Below are 18,005 nucleotides of genomic sequence, written 5' to 3' on the forward strand. Positions count from 1 at the left end.
ATATGCACACAAAAATCATAAAAATCGGTCAAGCTAATATATATATATATATATATATATATATATATATATATATATATATATATATATATATATATATATATATATATATATAAGATATACCTTTAGACTTTAGACTTTTCCATTTGTCATGAACAGTGTTATCTAAAAATAAATATTTCAATTTTATAACTGAGAAATTCACAAAAAACAAGTAAATACCACAAAATGTTTTCTATATATTTACGTACTAAAAAAATACTCGTATAACATTTGATTGTAAAAAGGTACGTATATATATATATATATATATATATATATATATATATATATATATATATATATATATATATTACCAATAATATATAGCAATTTTATACTGAGAAATTCACAAAAATACGCACAAAATGTTTTCTATATATTTAATAAAAAATCTCGTATAACATTTGATTGGGAATTTGCTGAAACCAATAATAGTATGCTTGTTGCTTAATCCAATTTTCACGCAATCTTTTGCTGAAATTCTTTTTAAATTGGTTCTACGCACCCTCAGTTTAGCCGTAAGTACCTACGTACGATATAGGAAATTGAGTGTAGGGAAATAATTGAATAACTACTACGCGGCCTCGTAAAGCGGTTTTGTCCGCTTATCGACAGAAAAAAGATAAGTTGACAGAACAAGTGAAAACGAAAGAGACACAAAATACTATATTTAATCTATAGGCAAAATATAAAGACACTACCCTTTAAAAAGAAATTAGTTCTTTTTTTTAATCTCAATCATCGACCGCTCCATTAGGTACTAGGTTATCATTTTAATTATTTTAATAATACAATTAAATTAATGCATGTATTATATGTATATATATAATAAATACAACTATAGATATACAATTGCCGAAGTGCTTACTAGAAACTTAAAAAAAGTTTTTAATGCGTTATGAAATTTTTTAGAACAAATTGTATTGTCGAGCTTAGGCACATTATTCAGAACATGATTGTGGATGTTACACAGTATTATTTAGCAACGAAGGGTCTCACAATCGATCTCAACTCGGAAAGGAAAACTTCTTTTACTCGGAATTCTAAATTTATAAGGAAGTACTTGTCCATTTTCTGTAACTGAAGATTAAGGAGATTCTCTTTTTAAATCGATTTTAATAATTCTTTTTGTATAAGGTTTTCTGTTATGTTTGTCTCATATAAATTTTGTAAATTGCTGTTTTTTAAGAAATTAAATCAACTTTCCTATAATTTGAACGCAATCTAACACAGAAATTAGTTATTACATTCGCTTAGGGATTCCGGCTCCACCTCACATTAAATGAAGTAATGTGAGTAATCATTTTATAATTACGCTTACGAGACCTGTAATTGTTGCATATGGTTTGCGTATTGTTTTAGGCGATTTTCCCTTAATTTCATTTGTAATTTTTCGGGTTCCATCAAAAACAAGAACTCCATTAGCCAAGTATCCACATCCGTTGTTCACCCTAAAACAGAACATCCCAACCATATGCCCATAACATTTATATTCCATTCAAATTAATGACACGACTTGCAAAATAAAAAAAAAAACACATTCCGCTTAAATCAAATTTAAGATATATATTAAATAAGAAGCTGTATAATAGAATTATTATTGCGTTAATTAAAAATATAAATAAATAATAATAACAAATACCACTAAATATATCATGCGGCGCCATCTAGTTCCAAGCTAAGCAGTACTTCTACTATGGGTACAAAATAACGGATAAATCCATATATATTGTACATATAAAACACTACACTGATACAAACAGATATATTTATAAATATAAACGTTTATATTGCATATCTATCGAAGTCGCAACCGTAATCAGAATGTATGACAGTTCGATTATAAAATTACTAAATAACAAAATATTTTCTTAGATAAAGTTTCAAATGGCAATATGCTACCTGGGATATGTTGATACTATAAATTATTAATAGACCAACTACCTACAAGACCTATGTACCAAATTTCATTTAAATTCATATAGACCTTTTATGTGACTGGATAATATATTGGCATAATGAATAATATTAGCGCATTATCTTATAATTACGATAGGATTGCCGGACTACTCTGGTCTCATATACACCATCTGTATGTAATGTACCTAATAACTTTTAAGTAAGAATCATACTTAAGTGCAATTTTAATAATAATAATAATACTTATTAAACTTAAATAATAATAATATTAATAATTTTGAATCTTTATCTATTCTTTTGTTTCTTTTTATATACAATTTCTACCATGTTGGTTACATGCTATGCAATTTTATGTTTGTATGCTTATTTTACCAACAAATTTCGACGAAATATAATTGCGTAATTATTATAAAGAACTAGTCTTTAGATTTTTTTGTACTTAATCTATTTTTCTTTCATAATTGGATTATTATGTTTACGAAAACTCTCCTTGTTATTATTAATAATGTATCACATTATAGTTTTTAATTAAGTTAATTTTGACTACCACGGGGACATAATCACTAGCTAATTCCCCACAACAGTGACTATCGACATAATATCTCTAACTCATATTGAGCTATACGAGAAGTCTTAGGCATATTTTAGTTTTTTTTTAGCATTTAAAATTATTCACAAAATAGATAATCGTAATTAAATATCTATCTAGTAATAATCTTATAAATAATTATACTTTATCTGCCCCGGATAAAAAATTATATCGTGTATTTTTATTTTCCAATGTGACACTAACAAAATAAAATTTATAATTATGTATTTCTTTGCGGTATTTAAAAATCATTATGACGTCACATCTTCAACTTAGGATTAACCTTAGCTCCTGTCTCTTCGGGTGTAAGTAGAATAACGAACACTTAAGTATTCAGTAAGGTAGCATACAAGTGGTTTATTTATTAAAGGCAGCTATTACATATCCTTTAGTACGTAATAGCCATCTTTATATAACACGACATGGCAGTACAGGTTGTTGGAATCGATACAAAAAATACGTAATATTTTATTCGCTTTATAAGAAAAAATATTGAAAACGTTAGGTTACCATTCCGCACACGCAGACTAAGAACGTGCTTGGTTTTCCGATATTTGAAACAATGCCAGCCTTGACAAGAAACCACAAATCAAAATATCATATACATACAACTATTTTGCCTATCAATTAGGTATTTGTACATATACGGTATCGCTCTAATGAAACTCCGTTGAAGTATTTTTATGATTGCTTTCAAAAGAGGCGATTAAAGCTTAATGGCCAGTGACCACGTAATGCTACTTTTGCTTTTGAACCTTTCAAAGGGCCGCAAATATATATTATATTATATATTAGCTATTTACTTAGCTTTTCTCGTATATATTTATATATTATTATTTAATACATAGATTAACTATATCTGTCCTTAACATATACCTGCATATCTTATTACATATATAAAAAATAAATCATAGATCAAAGTAATTCTTAATACAAAGTTTATCATTAAATACAAATAGATCTCCCATGTTAATAATTGATTATTTTAACAAAATATTGTATTTTACTGCCTGATAAATGACTTGAGTTATTTCAATAATATGCTGATATCAATTATGCGGCATTGGTTGTAAAGTCGTTTTTTACTGAAACTATATAAATGTGGAAACTATAGAAATTTGGAATATAATATATGTACCCCCAAATATGTAGGTCTAAAGATAGACCTTCCATATATCCACTTTAACTGTCCTTCAAGACCAAATCTTTTATCTTGAGTTGAGAGTGAGTTGAGATGCTAATTTGCGATAAGACGAAAATTTATTAATTTCTACGAGTATTCCTTTGCTTTTAAAACACTACTTGAGCTACTTGATAAATTAGTTTGTGTAATATTTTTATAAAATATTTAAATTTTTATTTAATTTCACGATATAATTTCAACTATATAGTTTGCATTTTGTGCAATTGTTGGTTAAATACGTAATTTAAATAGAAAGTAAATTGCGACGATAGACATTTAAGTCGTCACTATATTTTATGTATAAATATATTTAAATAACAGTGCAATATGTGACATATGACTCTTTAATGTAGTTGTGTAAAATGATTTTCCGAGCCTTGCTGTCTTTTCCGTGGATGTCGTAAGAGGCAACTAAGGGAACTAAATAAGAGATGGGCAGAAACGTATCTCTTAAAATATCACCACAGTCTAACTACGGTTACCACCACCCACTATGAAGAAGACCTATGTTCAGCAGTGGACTGTTAACGGTTGATGTGAAATGACACTTAATCTTAAGTTTGTAACAAAAAATCTATTATATATTCCATTATACAAATCGGTACATTGTAATATAAAGTAAGTACATTAAATTTTATCACCGCGTCATATGTTGCCTGTACACAAGCAACATAGAGTTTCTTACAATTTCTAAGAATATGTAAGATACCGAGAAGTTCTATATATTCATGTGTATGGATACGTCTGTGCCTTTCTCCTCTAAATAAAGTGTAATAAATTTTTACAGTATTATTTTGAGTTTCTTGGGTTTCGGACTATCTTTCAGTTAACTAATAATCGTAAGACTCGAGCAAACTCAACATAAAAAGTCTTCGACTTTAAATGGAATAGTGGTTGCCCACAAAACATGAACTCTACATATTATAATATATATAACATATATAATGAAGTCCATTCTGATACGCTATTCTCTATCTCTGTTACTAAAACTAAAATATTAGTTCGATATTGCTGTAATGTCATTATACATTCTATGGGCGACCAGTATGAATTTAATTTATAATAGATTTGAGTCAGAACTACGTTAAAATTAATTTTTGTTCGTTGGTAACTATCATTAAACTATAGTTAAAATTTTAAATTTTTATTTTAAAGATTGGATAAAAAAATAATACTTCAGAATCAACCTTGTCACTCAACGAGTGATTAACAAATTACACTTGTTAATCACTCATGCGTTGAATCAACGCATCAATCAAAAGGTCAATGCATCTACACTAACGGTCTAAACACTAAAATCCCATGTCAAAGAAACGAATGTAAGTAGTACCTATTTTCATTAGCTATATTATTAATGTATTTGATCCTTTTTAGCTTGTTTATGAGTTGGTTTCCTTATACTTTTATTTAAACAAGACAGTGTTAAATAAAAATAAACCCACGATCTAAACTTTTGTACATTACTGCTAAAGTTCAGGTATAAATCGCCGACTGCTCCGTTATTGCAGTTGAATAAATTTACGTCTCGTGTAAACCATATTTGTTATACGTATTCATAAATATCGTTGCTTGTAAGTAGGACAAGGAGGTGTCAGAGCTATTGTAAAGACCCATTTAGAGCTTTTGTCCTATCTAAACAGTTGACGGTTGTTGCTGTCCAATACCACGTCAAAGACTTATCTACCTACTTACTATACATCTTCAAGAAAGTATGCGCATAGTAAATTAGTTAGTCAGTTTCTTCTTTTATTTATTAAATAAGTAATAAATAATCATCAACACAATGCCAATACTACCGGGTTAAAAAATATAAAAATCCACTGGGGTGAAAACGTTTGCTAAAAGGAGCATTCTACCGGTAAAACTGAATATTATTCTCAAAAAAAGGTCGATTTAAAAAAACAACAAAAAATTACAGCATTTTATATTAATGAATATTTAATGGACCATTTTCGCATTAAAAATTTGGTTTTGGCGATTTACAATCCACATTTTTTTTTTCGAAAAACTACTCGTAGTTTTATTAGTAAAACTATGATTTTGATTTTACTAGAACGAGAATTGAAATTAAAGTATATTATTTAATAAAAACACTAAAAACTAGGAAATTGATACTCATAATAAAGTGATATTCGATAGATTAAATGGCCACGTTATTAGGGTGTGCCTATAATGACCGAGCGCTAATAAATCAGGGCCCGTGGTATCGATAACTGCTTCGAGACTGATGTAATTATTTTCCTCCAAGATTTCTAATACTTATATTTTCAAAAAAATATACGTGTATTATGGTAACTGATATAAAATACGAACTGTAACACAAGAATGAATTGATTATCTGTCACGAGATTTTATTTTTATGCAACTGTAATTAGAGCAAACATGCTCAATGGAAAGCATTAACTGTCACCTATAGATATAAGCAGTACCCCGGATATCTTAGATTACACTGTGTACCCCCTCTTCCATTGCCATTCCTGAAGCCTAAAAGTCTTACCTTCGTACCTTTTAAACCAAAACACAGCTGTTTAACGACAAAAATACTAGTGAGAAAACAATGTTTATGCAAACGATTTTTGTACAAAATCTCTACTGGGATTAATTTAAATTTTCTTACACTGCCTTCGTGGTAGAATTGTATGTGATTAACCTGGGTAATTTACCTTCACTTTACCTATTTCCCCTATAAAGCAGCAATGCAATAAGTAGGTATGTTGTTACGTTTCAGTTTGTCTAAAATGGCCAATGTAATCTACATAGTAAGGCCGTTAAATTACTGAGTATGGAAGCGGAAGCATAACATTTTAGTCCTCAGAAATGATAACACGTGAGTCGTCACAGTATACTCTATGATGTTCATAGTGCTCTTCATGTCTATTAACCAACAGTTACTGCTTTCCATCAGGTGGTTCGTCAGTTTATTTGCCATTTCAAAGCTTATAAAAATCTCTTACAATAGAGACATAGCACCATAATACAGATAATAACTACACTTAGTAAGCTGTGCTTACATCGCTGTATTCCGGCGTAAGGATAAATTCTTATGGTTCCGGTTTGATGTGAAATTACCTATTATATATAGTCTCTAACGCTAAAGATATATAAACTTCGGTTTATGTTGGTCTTTAACATTCTTTCAAGAGAAGGTCATAATACTGCATATCCAGTCGGATATACAGTTAATTAGTTAATTAATAATGTTATTTATTATTAGTTTGTGGGGAGACCCAAATATTTTTGTCAGTTTTCGACACATTGTTTCTTGATAGCAATATCTTTTAACAATCTTTACATATGATACTTGCTAATATTTACAACCTTGTAATGATGAAATAATTAAGCTCACAAATCAGGTGAAAATTAGATATATATAAAAATATATGTAAAAAAAAAATACAATCACACACAAAACAACAGAATAGAACAACATTATGTTGTTGTTGCATGCAATTTTTAAATACACTTTTAAATTTCCGTTCACGTCCACGATATCGTCATGCCGTTCGCTTCCACGATATCATCGTGGAAAATTAAAAGGGTCTCTGTACGATTGCATATATTTTACTCTCTTATTATATCGTGACGGTAACCAGTACGTGCTGTACAACGATAAATAAAAAAAAGGACCCGTCGGCTGCATAGCGACAATATAAAATAAATACGGTGGTCGTAAACTATCAAATATAACTGTTTGGTTTTTTGAGACTTGGTCACATCCATTTATATTATAGGCCTTTAATTTGAAATATTGCTTCAATATTCGGGACATTTATTAAATGTATACCTAAATTTAATACGCCTTTATAAAATAAAGTTGCCTATTCAAACAAAACACAATTTACAAGTTGGTGCGCTGCGGCACGTGATACTCTAATCGCACGGTTACACCACAAGACGGCTATAAAATAAAAGCTTTAAAGATTTCTTTAAAGATACAAAAAATACTTGTGTATTCTATCTTAGTATAAAATTTTAGTAATACAATTACAAAAAACAAAAATGTAATAAATCTAAATGCGACATTTTAAGCGACTTCCAAAAGGAGGATATTTCGATTGTATTTTGCTTTTTAGTATCTATGTATCTTCATAAAATCTTAATCTTTTATATTATTATGTTTATCTCATATTAACACATAATTCCACGTTCTGAATTTAAATAATTATTTTAAATCTAATAATAAAGTGTAAAAAAAAATTATAACACTTTACTATTAGATTTAAATATGTGTACAGTGTTAGAAACTATCATTCATTTCTGTTTCAATATCTGGCAATAAAGTGCAAATGTTGGTTCATGCTAATATGATTTTGTACTTGGCAACACTACAACTGGTTGTCATAAGAGGAGTCTAAGGGTACTTAATGATAGAGAGATGGGCAGCAGCGTCCTTCTTAAAACATTTCTAAAAGCCTAACTGCGGTTGCCAACCTGCCTGCCAAGCGTGGCAACTACTGGCAAAACTTCCTTTATGAGGAAGGCTTTTGTTCAACAGTGAACAGTTGATAGCTGAAATGATGAAGATGATAATAATAAAAATAACAATGTAGCATTTCACATAAGAATTGTCGTGTGATCCCGACATAGGATGGGTCACCCGTTCCTTTCCTATGAATGTCTGAAAAGGTAACTAAGAGAACTTAATTGTTGACGGATGGATAGAAGCGTCCCTCTTAAAATATCACCAAAAGAAATTTGCAATTTTCAACCCACCCACCCACCTGCCAAGTATGTCAACTACTGAAAAAAGCCCCCCCCCCCCCCACAATGGAGGAATCCTCTGTTCAATAATGGACAGATAACGACTGATATAATATGATGATTTCACATGAATAAATGACACAGAATAGTTAATTTTTTTTATTATACTACTTTCATAAATATCACCTTTCTTTTCAAGTCCACCTACTACGAGTACTAATGTCAATATAATATAATAGGTATTATAACATATTACTTTTCTAATTAAAATCGTAAACAGTTTAATTAGAAAAATAGGAATAAATATGTTAATAATGAGCTCGACCTCCACGTGGTTTTCAGGGGATCCATCATGGTTAATTTTTGTTGAACTTATCACGATGGGTCAGCTGACCTGTTTTCATCCTAATCTATCATCTCTAACTGGTATCCCGCCAGTGTATACCGATAGCACAGGCGGTGTTATCATTTCATTTTCACATATAATAAAAACTATTTGATGGAAATTAGCGATTACTGATGATCTCTCGAGCATTACTAGTGCTAAAGAGTATGCTGCTACGTCTTTCAATCAAATCATAAAATCAAGGCAATACCTAAGATAAATATGAATATTTATTATATATTATATACTTATATGTAATATTGTTATATTACAGTTGTTATAATTATAATTTCAAACTAGGAATTTTAGAGATATTTCTAACTTGAGCATCATACATTTCTTTGACTGAACAAAAACTTGTCACAATACAGTTGTTCCAGTTTATAATATAAATAAGTAAGGCGGTAATGAGAGTACGACTATCAATTTTACCAACATTAAGTACATATAATATACTTAATGATGGTTCTACTATAAACTATACAAGTGCCAATGTACAAATTAGGAACAATTTAAACCAAGTTATAATTTATCCTCATTCTCAAGGTCAGGAGAATGGTTAATAACTTGTATCAACAGCAGTTAAAAGTAATTTAGATTATTTTCATGTTTAGAGCCGCAATAATGTTTGTCTATGAGAATATTGGGTTTTATGGGTAACCAAGTAGTCCAATATTGTTCCTTCGTGGGTCGAACAATCAAAAAGTGCGTAGGTGTCTAATTTTACTTGTTTTAGAAGTTATTTAATTGGCATTATTATATTAGCTATATAATGCTATATATTGACTTGCGACTTCGTCCGCGTAACCCAGATATATTATATACTTTATTATTTTATTAAAGAAAAACCAACATCTAAAAATTTCATAATAAAAAAGACAGTATAAACAAGAAACTAATTACAGGTTTTCACAAATAAATGAACTTAACATTGACCGGGGCAATAAAGTAGTAGTACTTCTTCTCCATTCCAAATACTACGTGTATACATATCAAAATGCATGATGATTGGTTGAGTCGTTAGAATCCTAAAAGGTATCACACAAAGAAACAATAAACTCACTTTTACATTTACACGTATAATATTAGCAAGAATGAAAATATTTATTATTATCAAGCGACTTACAAAAATTAACTGATTAGCATTATTTTATTTAATTCCGCTATCATAAGTAGTTCCTAATTAATATGTATTCATTTTATTACGCGTTTATGTTCTATACTGAATGATTGCTGTGTTGGTTCCATATAATATTAATTAAATTAATATTGCTATAATTGAAGTTACTGTTTATATTAAACAAAGAAAAAATTTGTTTCTTACGAAGCAAAATGTATCTATTTAAAACCCATCACTCCATGTTCTAATTGCAATATAACATTGGTGTATTATATTTTATTAGAATTGAAGTAGCCTTTTTGCAGAGGCAAATGTACTCGTTTTCAATTCTTATGAAGAATGCTTTTAATAGAAAAGTCATAATAAAATAAAACTGACTTTGATCAATGAAGATCGTGTTCCATAAAAAAGCGACTTCAATCGTGCCAAAACCAGTAATTTTGATTTAAAAATAGATTTTAATAAAACATGAGACTAATCTGAAAGTTTATTAAGCCCCATCAATTTACAATAAAAAAAAATGAAAACTAATTGAGAACTTTCTCCTTTAATAAACAAAAAATAACACAAAATACCCCACTACCTTATCCAAAAAATTGATCATACAAATTGAAGTAAGGCTTATATTATGTTTATGTAAGCTAGAATAAAATACACAACATCGTCCTTTGTAGTTCGTCAAAGTAGTGAATAACTCGGTAGCAACACTATCAATTTTGCATTATACTACTACATGCGAAATTCTAAGTGAAAAAACTTTTAAGGATTGTGTTTTCTGTGATGAAAAGTTCGATAGAAGACAATAAGCAATATTTGCTGCTTAATGTTAGTTGGAGTTTAAGATAATCCGATAATACTACAATATTATTTTAATAATGTACGAGTACTTTAAATGTTGAATAATTGAGACTGAAAATAAATAGACCGACGTAAAAGTATTATATCGATTAAAAGATTATATTTTTTAGAAGTTTAAAAAGCAGTAGTAATATGACCATTAATGGGATAGAATAGTAAAAAAATACATAAATATATGTGATTAGTGACAAGCGTTCTAATCTTCACCTTGCAATTAAGTTATAATATTACAAACACATTGATGTAAAAATCCTAAAACCTTATTTATGATGTACTCAAAATTTATATGACCTCTCTGATTCAGTAACAGGCTGCTTTCCGTAAATTGAGTCCGAATTCGACTCTTGATTTGGTCAATATTAAACGAACTTATCTAGATTGCCTTCATTGATCTGAATGTTCAGGGTCGTGCCCATAGATCGTCTTGCACTTGATGATATGCCGGAGCAGTTAATATAATTTTTTATATAAATGGACCATGACATGGTATTCGGATCTGAATTTCTAAAGAATAATAATAATAACAATGTAATCTTTAGACGTAACAACATCTGTATGAGCCATGGACATCATGGTTTTATTAAATCTAAAGCATTAGGTATGTTTATAATCATCCATTAATGAGCCACTATATAGTACAGTTACTCGTATCTCCCTAAAAGAATAGGGTATTTGCCTACTATTATCAAAATGGTTTTGCCATTTTATTTCGAGTGTTGCTAGTCTTGCACTGTTAACTGGTATATTGTATTTTATTTCCTTAGCGCTCATTTTCGTCGTTCTGAAGAATAAAAAAGAGTGATGAAGTATTCATACTATACTACCTACTTATTCTTTATAAATTATTTTCTAATTTAAATACTACGATTCTTGAAAATCTGACACAGTAATTGAAATTATAAAATAACCTATATCACATATTTCCCTACGTATATGATATAAGAGCAATACGCAACATGTGAATATTAAAGAGATGCTATGTGTGTTTATTTGTGTGATGTGTATTTTATAGTTACTAGATTTACATTTGTTGTAGTTATGTTACTTGTGTCGACACCGAGCAGCAAGGGACATCGATAATCCCCTTAGTGAGTAACGAACCAGCCAACTACTGGACAGATAACCAACCATTGCACTTCAGGCTATTTTCCAGCTATGCAAGTAAAGTTTCAAAGCCCAATAACGATATTTAGAACCTAATAGCAAAAGCTAGGCAATTTACTGCTTCTGAATTTAAATAAAATATTTCACTCATAATAAATACGATTTAATGATAAATGGATTAAAACTTCAAATTTCGTTACGAATTACAAAAGGTTTATCTCTACGCTTTTGATAGCGGTTTGTTAAAATATTTTATGCTATTTATCATTTTTAGTAAGGAATGGAAATAATAATATACCTACTTACCTATCATATACTTAGAATAAGTAGGTACAGTTTATTTCGTTTAGTTTATACCTACATTAATGTGTGATAACATCCTTACTTTCTTATTGATTCTCTTTTTAAAACTGGAAGTTTAATAATAGTTTTCTATTCACCTATATTTCGTGTGTATATTAAGCAAAATCTTTAACTTTTAATCATTTCTTTCTATGGGTAATACATATTTATTATTTACTCTCACGTTGATCCTATTAACTTTGTAACAACAGAAATCGCTGTTTTTTGTGAAGCAAAATCTTAATCTTTATTGAGAATAGAATATTTATGTTCATTTGCTTTCTAGTAAGTACATAGTAGTTATATTTCACGCATTTATAGAGAAATTTGGTGGATTCCAACCGATTTGGTGGATTTTATTGAAAACTCAGAGTTAAATTGTCCAAATTGTTATTCACAAATTGGATCGCAACAAAGTTGTCGTAACTACCTTCCGTCTGTCAGTTGAAAACTTCCTGACTGAATCACTTACCAACCAATCGTCGAGGCCTAGTAGGTATCCGACAATTAAAATTTCCCAACGAGTTGGACATTCAATTTGTCATTTACAATTATCAAAGTCGTATTGGAAATTTGACTCATTATTAGAAATCTTTTAAAGACGATTATACTGTCGTAATTTCACTTTAATTCATGTAATTTTAGTACTGCTTGTATTTAAAGCACTCGTCGTAATTTTGGTTGTTATTTGTCCACTGCTTATGTTCAACTGCATTTGAGTCAGTAAATTTCCACCATAGTCTAAGAAATAAAGGAGAATAAGTAAAATAAGAAATAAGTCATGTGCAGCTATTTGCTTGAATCCTTTTACTTTTTTTTATTACAGGAACTTAATACAGATATAGATAAAGATCATTAACGATTATTAAATTATCTAAGCCAAATGTTGTTTAAAGTCTGTATATATTTACTAATAGCAAAACAAATAGGATTTCAATAGAACTGTTTAATTGTAACATATAATTAAGATTTTGTTCTAAAAACAAAATAATACCGACTACTATTATGAATTGTGGCAATACCAGTTATTTTTATTAAAAAAAATAATTACTACATATAAAAGAGAGAGGACTGGCTGAAAACTAGCGCTGTACAGCTGTTCTCATTGCGCTTGGGCACTCACAGTATCAGCTGAGCCGGTTCCTCTTGCCTAGTGTGGGATACGTCTAGTATATGTATTTTGTATATTTTATATTGTGATTGTGTGTTTACTGGCAATAATTGTTTTCTATTCTATTCTATTTTAAAAGTATTATCTTTTAGATAAAAGAATATTTCAAATCGGTTTATAAATGACGAAGTAATAGGGTTACAAACATAAAAAAATATATCTACTACCGAATGGAAAACTTCCTCTTTTGTGAAGTCCGCTGAAAATGACATTTTATTTTATAAATAAAAAAATTATGATATAGTTTTAATTTTATGGAATTTAAAATGGCAAACAAATTATTGAGATATGCAGTTCTGATCATTAATATGCCAAATATCTCAAGACACATTTCAAAATTGTGAGTTACTCTTAAAGGACAAATTAAATAACTACTTATTTATAATTTTTTAATTGTAGCCATTTCATGACGGAATTATTGACAAAATTGTAAATTAAAAATGAAACAAAAAAGTACCTCTTGTTACGGTAACCAATTTTAATCTATTACTTTTTAATTACTACCAGTATAATAGATTCGAATTGATAGGTAGCGGCCTATTTATACTTAACAAATTAATAATACATGCCTACATCTATTGGTTATTCTATCGACAAAATCGTAAATTACACATTACACTAATTTCATTCACTGTATATCCTTAGCAACACGGGAAGACATTGGTATTTGACATGGATTTCTACGTAAATCTTTTCCATTTGTTAGATATCAGGCATCTTAATCGAATTGAAATATCTAGAATTGTAAAATACTTTACATCACTATTTATATTTGTCGCTGAAATTTATATAGGTATTTATTTTATATCAAAATGAAAAAAGATATATATGTAATTTTTACTGTAATATAATTGTATTTGACTTATCACCTTAAAATTTGACACATAATATAATTTTTCATGGAGGCTTATATGCTATCCACTTTGATATAATTAACCACTAAATGCAGCACATTTGTACCGTTTAACCGATTGCCATGAGTACATAATATACCTATACATTAGTAGGAGAAAGTCAACAGGGTTTTGCTAGTCGTTTAGGAAACAGAACTGATTAAAATAACCTGGAACAGTATAAGAGGACAGAATTTTGCATTATCATTCTTGGGAAGGAAACTTTTGTCCTCGCTATACAAATGAATCCTAATGAGGACAAAATCTACGAGCTTCTTCAATCATTCTTCAATAGCTATTCTAAAGTTAATCCTTTAAAACACTAATAAAGCCAAGTTTGCGTATATAATGAAATGAACGAGAGCGATAGGTAAATAATGTTTTTAATTCAAAAAATAAATATAAATTGTGACAAGTGAAAGATTATTTTTTCTCTATCTGATTGGTTCTTTATTTGATAAATGGGCATTCTTTATTTATGTATTTATATAATTATTTATTTTATGTTAATTTGCCTATAATTATATATATGTTCTAGTATTAGGTAAATTTTTAACATGTCTGGAATTATATATTATATATAGTTAATCACTTTATTATTACTTAACGTTTTATTCTGTTAAGTTTCTTAATTATACAATACCTACTTGTACAATAATTAGTCCATTACCCTAAGGTTGTCTTGAAAAGATTGCTCTCAGCAATAAGACCGCTTTACTGTACCTATACAATTGTATCGTTATATTTATTAATTGTGTTGTTTTCCCCCTATATTGTATAATCCAAATAAAGTATACTCATTCATTCATTCATTCATAAATAATTTGTTATTAATAATTCTTTTTTAAAACCCACTTATAAATAATATACGCAATTATATTTTCATACTGGTTTGTTTGTCCACATATCATCTACGTTCAATAGAAACAGTAATAAAATGTATCTGATGCATTATTTGTCATGATAGCAAAGAATAAACTAATTATTTTATATAGATACTATACAATAGAATGATTTTTACCAAAATATCAAGATGATTAGAAATTATTATTGACAATGAAATATATAAGGTACATCATTAAGTACACAAATTTGTCCTAATGACTATAAAAAATTATTTTCTGAAACATTAACCTATAAATAAACTTCTTAATTACAAAAACTATAATGTCATATATAAATAATATACAGTTAGTACTACACATATGTAAAAATCAATTATAAATAACTAGCTGCCCGCCTTAGCTTCACACGCATATTCTGAAGACGATAATTAATATTGTGTCCTAAAAAATAAGTCGACTTCTATAGGAACATAAACATTTATTTTGATTTAAAAATTGAACTACTGAACTGATGTTGATAAAATTTCTACAGGACCAATCTGTAAGTACCTATAACCTTAAAGATAAAAAAGAGTTTTTCAAATCGGTCTAGATTTAACGGAGTTATAGGGTAATAAACAAAAAAAAAACAAAATATGACCGAATTAAGAGCCTCCTTTTTTTTAAGTCGGTTGATAAGAGCAAACAATCTATAAATTCTGTCAATAAATTTGAAAATGTCTTACTGTCTTCTAGCTCTCTTACTCACTTTTTGTATACAGGTTTTTAGCCCATTTTTTTCACTTTTTCATACATTCGTCATACATTTCTTTCATATAAACTTTATTCTTGCAATTACAAATAGAACAATAAAATAAACAAATAGGTAAATCCGTTCTGAAGTAATGTTTTCACATATATTCGGCAATTGATTTATTTATACTTTATTGCACCAGTTATAAAAATAATAAATACAGTGAATTTTAATGCGAAGTGATGCAAAAGGCGGCCTTATCGCTTAGTTATCTCTTCCAGACAACCAATAAGAAATTAATAAGTAATAAACAATAAATAATAATTAGTCACTTTAATCAATATATCATTAAAACGCTATCATTAACGCCATTACTATTAAATACGATCTTTGTATGAAAGAATATTATACTTCTGTAATTAATTATATATAGATACTTTGTAACTGTGTTTTTAATCGGCGTTTTATGTAGCTTACGACTATAAAACCTCAATATTTGTCGACAAACCTAATTTTATATATATATATATACTAATTATCTGTACGTATATTATTAAAAAATATTATTTGTTCCTAATCTATATAAATAAATGCATTTTTTTATACAACTTAGAATGACAAACAAGCTGACGGCCCACCTGAAAGAAAGTGGTAACCGTTGCCTATAGACATGAGCAGTACCATGGATATAACAGAGTATACTGTTTCGCCCATGCGTTGCCATTCCTGAGGACTCAGATGTTATTCCTCTGTACCCTATAATATAAATTCACGCCATATCCCACCCTTCAAACCGCTGTTCTGTGTTTCAGCTATGCAAACACAACTGTTTAACGGTAGAAACACGAATGGGACAGAGGTACCCAAGCAATCGACTTTTGTACAAAGTCTCCCTCTGGTAAAAAGATTAATTGCTCGTTGTAATAAAAAAATTAAATATAAATAATATATATTCCTTATTGCATTTGTAATTTACATATAAAATAATGTATTTATAAATGTTGTGAGCAAGGATGGACTTATCTCTGACAGAGATCTCTTCCAGTCAACCCAATACAGTGAGAAAGCATTTCGTTAGCGGGCAGCTGAAGTGCTACAACTATTAATACATAAACAAATATACAGTTAAATAAAATATTAAAATATATAATATAATATTACATAAACACATATACTATAAATAAATATAATACCTACCTATTTATATAATAAATGTTAAAATAAATGAATATACTACTTACATTAGAAATTTAGTTTAATGATTTTAGGATTTGACAGTTCAATTAGGAAAATAAAAAATTATGACTCAAGGGAAAGAAAATTTTATTTTAACCTTTTCTTGAAAGAGGTAATAAAAGGACTCTTTTGTATGTGGAAAGGGAGTTTGTTCCACAACTGGGCAGCTCGATACGAGAAAGAGTTGCTCATAAAATGTGTCCTACACAAAGGAAGTTCGAGCATCCTGGACTGAACTTGACAGGAGCGTTAAGGACGGACTGGTGGTGGCAATAATATTGCCTAAATAAGATTCTCAATTCTAAAATCGTCAAATGGAGACGTCAATTACAAAAAAATTTTCAACCAACTAACTAAAACAATGCAGTCTGGCGGATACAGAACGAGTTTTAACGCGTAAGTCCCTAGATAAAAAAGACCTTTTTATAAATATAATCACCTCCCACGGTTTGTTCTTTGTCAAAAACGAAGTTTGAAATTAGCGCAACCACTTTTTCAAGAAAGCGCTATCTTTGCTTTGACTTTGAAGTCCCTTTGAAGTCGGTCTTTTTTTATTAAAAACAAAAGATACTCGTAAATTAAATATCCATAGAAAATAGAATATAACGGCCTCCCTATATTTTGACATAGAACAATACAAAACAATTTATCATATGGCGATAAAGCTCCATTTCTCATGCTCTGAAAAAAAAACAACACTTAAATAAACTGACTATAATAGCGTAAGCCATTTGTAACGTCTGTTGCGAAAAATAATAAAAGTATACTGCATATTAAATTCCGTACATTTATCGAGAAAACAATAATATGCTCACGACTATAATCCCTCATGAGGAGGTCAAGACCCTTTGTTGCTTATAACTCTTGTGACAAACAGTCACAC

At 29.0% G+C, this 18,005-nt stretch overlaps 1 protein-coding gene across 1 annotated transcript in view; it reads right to left on the reverse strand.

The window, feature by feature from the left end:
- The window catches only part of LOC113512626 (leucine-rich repeat-containing protein 24), a 57,382-nt gene that overhangs the window by 38,583 nt on the left and 794 nt on the right, over positions 1-18,005 (reverse strand). The window lies entirely within an intron of this gene.

This window comes from Galleria mellonella, unplaced genomic scaffold, assembly GCF_026898425.1.
Source record: "Galleria mellonella isolate WM207_F2 unplaced genomic scaffold, CSIRO_AGI_GalMel_v1 utg64, whole genome shotgun sequence".
Lineage (NCBI taxonomy): Eukaryota > Metazoa > Arthropoda > Insecta > Lepidoptera > Pyralidae > Galleria > Galleria mellonella.